The 6,460-nt window shown below is 38.9% G+C and overlaps 1 pseudogene; it reads left to right on the forward strand.

Moving 5' to 3' along the window:
* Positions 1-389: 389 nt before the first annotated feature.
* LOC144289665 (U4 spliceosomal RNA) lies at positions 390-471 on the forward strand (annotated as a pseudogene).
* The last annotated feature ends 5,989 nt before the right edge of the window (positions 472-6,460 follow it).

Genomic DNA, 6,460 nt, shown 5'->3' on the forward strand with positions numbered 1-6,460 from the left:
TGGTTAGATAAAAGCCGCTATCTCTAATAAACATAATTAGAGTGTAGATGCTGCTCATGAGTTGTCTATTCCATGGAGGATAAGGGAAGTAAGTAAGAATCTTCATTTTTCCTTTTCCTTCTGTGTCCATGCTGTATTGGTGGCTTTACTGCTCTCCAGGAATTTGCCTATCAATGTATGCAAATGTATGTATGATTGGCATTTCTCCAGTTGGCAGATAAGGGTCACAGAGGTCAACTGATTGCTCAGCACTTGTAAAGAGTAGACTCACAACCCTGTTGCCAACATCTAAGGCTTGTTCCCTATTTCCACCAACCTCCAAAGATATACACATACACCTGAAGCTGATCCTCAAATTCTTTTTGTTTTTTTTTAAAGATTTTATTTATAGCTTGCAGAGTAGCAGAATCGTAACCAATGAGGTTTATCCGAGGTGCGATTATTGCTAATTAAAAGATTTTATTTATTTATTCATGAAAGACAGAGAGAAAGGCAGAGACATAGGGAGAGGGAGAAGCAGGCAGCAGGCTCTTCTCAGGATTGATGCAGGATTCGATCACTGGACCTCAGGATCATGCCCTGAGCCAAAGGCAGATGCTCAACCAAGCAACCCTCAAATTCTACTTTATAAGGACAATTTTGGGAAACAACCAGATGCCTTTGGGGGGGGAAGGGAGTGAAAAAGAGAGAGAGAGAGAGATAGAAGGGGCAGAAAGAGAGGGAGACAGAGAATCTTAAGCAGGCTCCATGCTCCTTGTGGAGCCTGACCCGGGACTCAGTCTCAGGACCCTAAGATGATGACCTGAGCCCAAATCCAGAGTCAGATGCTTAACCGACTGAGCCACCCAGGCACCCTCAACCAAATGCCTTTTAATAGCAGAGGCTGTGTGACAGAAGACAGGCCAAAAGGGTCAAAGTAGATTTATTAGAATAGTGGGATTATGTGCTCGCTTCAGCAGCACATATAGAATAGTAGTATTAGTAGACTTTTTCATTTTCTCCATTTTTTCAAAATTCCATTTCATTGAATTACATTCCTTTTACATAAAACCATGCTTATTTTTAAAGCATCAATAACTGGTGAAATTATTCTTATGTTCTCTATTTAGACTAAATCTGGATAAACTGATTTAAGGAAGAGATTCAAAAACTTCCTTTTCCCTGCCCCCAAACATGAGAACCCAAGAGTGGGCTATGGCTGGAGGGGTAGGATGGGGTTATAATGTCTAGACTTAATGGGTGTCCCCTTTTTCCAATCAAAAACCCTATACTATCTTTTCCCTTTTAATCTGGGAGGAATTATTGAACATCAGAAGCAGGGAGATTGCTTTAATTTACAAATAATGGGATCCCTGGGTGGCTCAGTGGTTGAGGGCCTGCCTTTGGCCCAGGGCGTGATCCTGGAGTCCCAGGATCGAGTTCCACATCAGGCTCCCTGCATGGAGCCTGCTTCTCCCTCTGCCTGTGTCTCTGCCTCGCTCTCGCTCTCGCTCTCGCTCTTGCTCTCCCTCTCTCTTTCTCTGTGTCTCTCATGAATAAATAAATAGAATCTTTTTTAAAAAATTTACAAATAGGTCAACCCTCCATTTTTCCCAAAAGCATTCAGAGAGCTCATGGAGATAGCTGCAGGGCTGTCATGGAGATAGCCAGATGCTTTCCAGAACAGAATGACCAATAAGGGGCCTCAAGCATCAGATAACTCAGTCAATCTAACTGTTGAGTTTCCCCATCTACACTCTAAGCATGAATCATTTTGCAGAATGACTCACACAAGTACCTTTTGTTCTGAAATACACCTGACATTAATCCTATGAGTTTACAGGGAACAAAGCATTTGGGCTGGATCAGCATATCATTTCCCTTCCTGCACTTGGGCTTTTCCACCCTATAAGTCACAATGGGTAGGGCTGACTCCTATTTAGAATGTGAAAAGCTGTGCCTGCTCTTCTGACCCTTTCACTGATCAGAATCATCCATACAAAACGCTGAATTTAAAGACTGTGATTCAAACTGGGAGACAAAGTGAGAATTTACACCTTCCAGGAATGGCAGCAACACGAGGCATTTTGAAGGGTCAGCAAAAGCAGCGGGTGCCTAGGCTATGGCTGGTGGCATCACCAGGCAAGTTATGGGCAGTGGTTTTGGAGTCTTCCCTCTGGGCTCTCCGTGTCCCTGCTTGCTGTCAAGTCTGCATCTCTGTCAGCCCCATGAGGGGTTGACCTCACTTGCATATCATCCCCAGTTCCATTTACACCAGTCAACACATGTTATGGCTCTTTATAGTTGGATGATTCCTTCCATCCTCAGTGATCTGTCTTAGAAAACTTATGAGTTCTTCCAGCACAAGTAATGGTCATAATCATGGCTAACATTTATGGTGGGTATACTATTTGCTAAATACTTTCTGGTATTGCAGCAGATATTTAGGAAAAATAAATATGGGCTACTTCTTATTGCAATACTAACTTTACCAATTAGGAAACGTGCCCAGAGTGATTCCATAAGTGTCCAGTGTACAAAACTGAGTGTATGACAGTGATTGGGCACTGAATCCACATCTGTCCAATTCCAGAACCTAAATTCAAACCACTTCACTATCACATCTCTGGGGAACCTGACTAACTGTGTTCTACTTCATCCTAGAAAAACTGGGTCAGGCTACAAATCAATCACTATAGATTTCTATCTATAATCTATCACATATAGATTTCAAAAGGCAAAAATGTAAAAGTTATGTAAACCTGAGAGATTTGTTGAATCATATTCTACAATGATTTTCTCTTTTCTTAGTGAGGGAAACATTGGAATAATAACATTCTTCTGTAGTTTCAAAATTCAAGAAACAAGGAATTTAGAGAAAAAAAAATTTTCTCTTGCTCTAGCTATGGTCCTCTTTCGGTATTCCACTGGGCAATGCAGCTTTGCCAGACACAGGGCAGTGTGAGCGCACCAATTTCTGTCAATTCAAAAGCACATCAGTTTCTATCAATTCAAAATTCAAAGTAATTCTAATCAGCACATTTTTTTTTTTTTTTTTTTTTAGTGCCAATTGCAGGCATTATGGGTCAGGCAGGTTAATTCAAAAGAGTATTTCTTTTTTTAAATTTATTTATATTTTTTTTATTTATTTACTCATGAGAGACAGAAAGAGAGAGACAGAGAGAGAGAGGCAGAGACACAGGCAGAGGGAGAAGCAGGCACCATGCAGGGAGCCCGACGTGGGACTGATCCCAGGTCTCCAGGATCACACCTGGGCTGAAGGTGGTGCTAAACCGCTGAGCCACCGGGAGTGCCCCCAAAGAGTATTTCTGATCTAAATGACTTGAACAGTAAAAAATATGTATATTTTTTCCTCTTTTCAGTGGGATTCTGATAAAATAGACATGGAACTCTCAGTGTAAAAATTCTTTCCTAATAAGAAAGACATTGATGAATCCCTAGTTCTTCCTTCATAGTTATATAATTCAAATTCAGAGAACTCTTTAGTTGACAAGAAAAATCACTGTCAAACTCAGAGGTGGTACTGCTTGAGTCTCATTCATGGATGTTTATTTCCTTAAAGGCAATTTTTAAATTTTCTTCTCTTATCTTTTTGGTATATGACCATTACTTTCAAGGTCTACCAGTTTTTAATGATGATGATAATTCAAAACAATGGTTATGTTTTTATTCCAGGGCAGCTAAACACTTGAAACAACAGTAAACTGAGTAGTCTTTCCTGGCAGGAAGAAAATACCCTCAGTCCAACTAGAAACTGATAGATAGCACATGGGTTGGAAGACCTATGTCTTTCTGCCACAAACCCATATAAAGCTTTGGCTGGATAATTTGATTATTTCATCTAAATTTTCCCAACCAAAAGCTGGGAATGGCACCCTTGTGTCCTACAACTCAAAAGTATTGTTCAAATTAGATGAATATATGATGTGTTGAGAGTACATTTATAAAAGAGAAAAGTTATAAACTTGTCAATTTTTTTCCCTCATGTTTTTCTTTCTTGAAAAAATTTACTATGTCATTCATGGTTGCTTTATTGTAAAATGATGATATATCGGCTATGGCAGGAGAACAAGTTTGATAATGTATTCTGCAAGAAGAACATTACCACTGACTTATGCTATAACCAGCCTTCACAGGGCAAACCAATCCATATTCCATTAGAAGCTCAGAGGAGCTAATGAAACATATTGTTGACCTTCAACCCTTATGTTCTCTGCTTGTTGCTTTCTTTTTTTTCTTTCAAATTACTGTACCCTGTTCTGTTTCTAATGAGTCTCTTCTCCACTAACTGCCTTCCTACCTTTTCCACTCTGCTAGAACCACGGAAGCTTCAAAGTGGCCACCATGATATGAACGGGGAGCTTGTGAGCAGCCCTGACATTTCTTTCACTCAGCTCTGCTCCGACATTTACCAAAGCTTTCCTGTAGATAACAGGAAGCAAAGAGATGAAGCAACTCTGATCCCTCATTAGGGTCAATATTACCTCTGAATTAAATTTGTTTCTCTGAAACTAGTTTTAATTCCTCCTGCCTTTGAGGAGAACAGACTCAAGGTGGGAAGGGTGTTAACACCAGCAGCAACATTCTCAAGATGATAATCCTCTTTTCACGCTAGTAACTGTAGTGTGGGACATTAAAATAGGCAGAGCTGGGATTGAATGATGCAGATTGTAGCACTTACACTTGACAATTCCCTTAACTTCTCATAACCTCCATTTTCCTATGATTTCTTATGAGATTACTCGTACTGTGTAAACTCCTCATGTACATAGTAGGCACTCAATGACCCATAATATTTTTTGAAAATTAGATTTTTAAAAATTAGTATACCAATATCAACTAAAGAATATTTTTATAACAAGCACAATATGTCTTTCTCTCTCTCACATACACACACCATTCACCAAGCTATTATCATGTAAAATATTTAAAAGTTTAGTTACACTCTGAATTTTTTTCATGGTTTCTTTAGGATGGGAGTGGGATGTGAAATACAATACAAATGAGAAGAATAAAGGATTTTTTTCAAGATTAAATTTTAAGGATTTATTTATTTATTTGAGAGAGGGAGGGTTAGAGGGAGAGAGAAAGCCCCAAGCAGACTCCCTGGTGAATGCAGAGTCCCACACAGGGCTCCATTTCAAGACCCTGAGATGATAATCTGAGCCAAAATCAAGAGTTCAATACTTAACTGACTGAGCCACCCAGGCACCCCTTAAAGATTGTTTTTTAGAACAATTTTAGGTTTTTAACAAAATTCAGAGGAATAAACAAGGATTTTTATACTTCAAATGTTTTTAAAAGGGAAAAGAAAGCACAAGGCTGAGGTTTTAAAGAGTAAGATGTTCAGGCCAAAATATATCATCAACAACTGCTCTCTGCCTCCAACAGAATTAGTATTGTTTGAATCATAAAGGAATAAATATTATGAGTCCCAATTGACCAATTAATAGCATGCACAGCACAACTACTGAACAAATATAGATCAAAAAAGAGCATCTGGCTTTTGGCAAGGGGGGATACATAGCGAATGCAGTGGGAAATTACTCATGGAACCGCAGAGAAATTAAACTGCATTGCCTTTTGTTAAGGAGGCTACATACAAGGTCATGTTATGCAAACAAAGTATTGGCCTGCAACCATCCCCTCGTCCTGATACAAGCTTCAATTTTATTCAATTTCAGAAATACTGAGCACCTATTAGGAGAATCTACTATATATTTCAACACGTCAGTTGGCATTTGTGGAAAGCAGTACCCAAGAATGGTGACAAGCTCAGCCTTTAGTGTTACGCAGAGAGGGCTTGAAACCCAAGCTACATCACTTACTAGTTTTTTGTTTGTTCTTTGTGTCAGGAAGGTTGATAGTTTTCTCCATCTAGAAACAGAGGAGGGTAATGCTCATAGCCAGACAGATGGACATTCATTGGGACACAGTGATAAAGAGGTACAATAATAAAGACAATTGTTTGCAAGGTGCTTGGCAATTTGCTAAGTTCCTTTTTATAAGCTATTTTTCATTTTGTTAGAATACTGAGGCTAAAGAGATCTGACTTTCCTTTCTTGTTTCTACATCATGAATGATTAAAGATGATCCAACCATAAAGAAGCTATTGTTAAATTTAAAAGGGTGTCTTTGGATCATTAGCAATGAAGTGAGGACTTTTACAGAAATGGTGGTGGACACAAAGCATGACTTCATGTCACTTGGCTGTACTTGGCTCTGGGCACAGTTGTAGGAAGCAATAACATTTTAGCAAGAATCAAAGGTAAAGAAGCAATAAAGCTTTTAACAATATGTGGGAGTATATGAGGAATTAGCCTAAATACAATTAACTGTGAATAAACTGTGGAGGTGTATGACTGGATGTAACTATCTTAGAAGGCAAAAAAAACCCCAGGAACTAGTAGGGTGACCAACTCTTCTTAGAATTTTCTTTTGAGAAAATAATTCCTTTTAT

Source organism: Canis aureus, chromosome 1 (genome assembly GCF_053574225.1).
Source record: "Canis aureus isolate CA01 chromosome 1, VMU_Caureus_v.1.0, whole genome shotgun sequence".
In the NCBI taxonomy this organism is placed as follows: domain Eukaryota; kingdom Metazoa; phylum Chordata; class Mammalia; order Carnivora; family Canidae; genus Canis; species Canis aureus.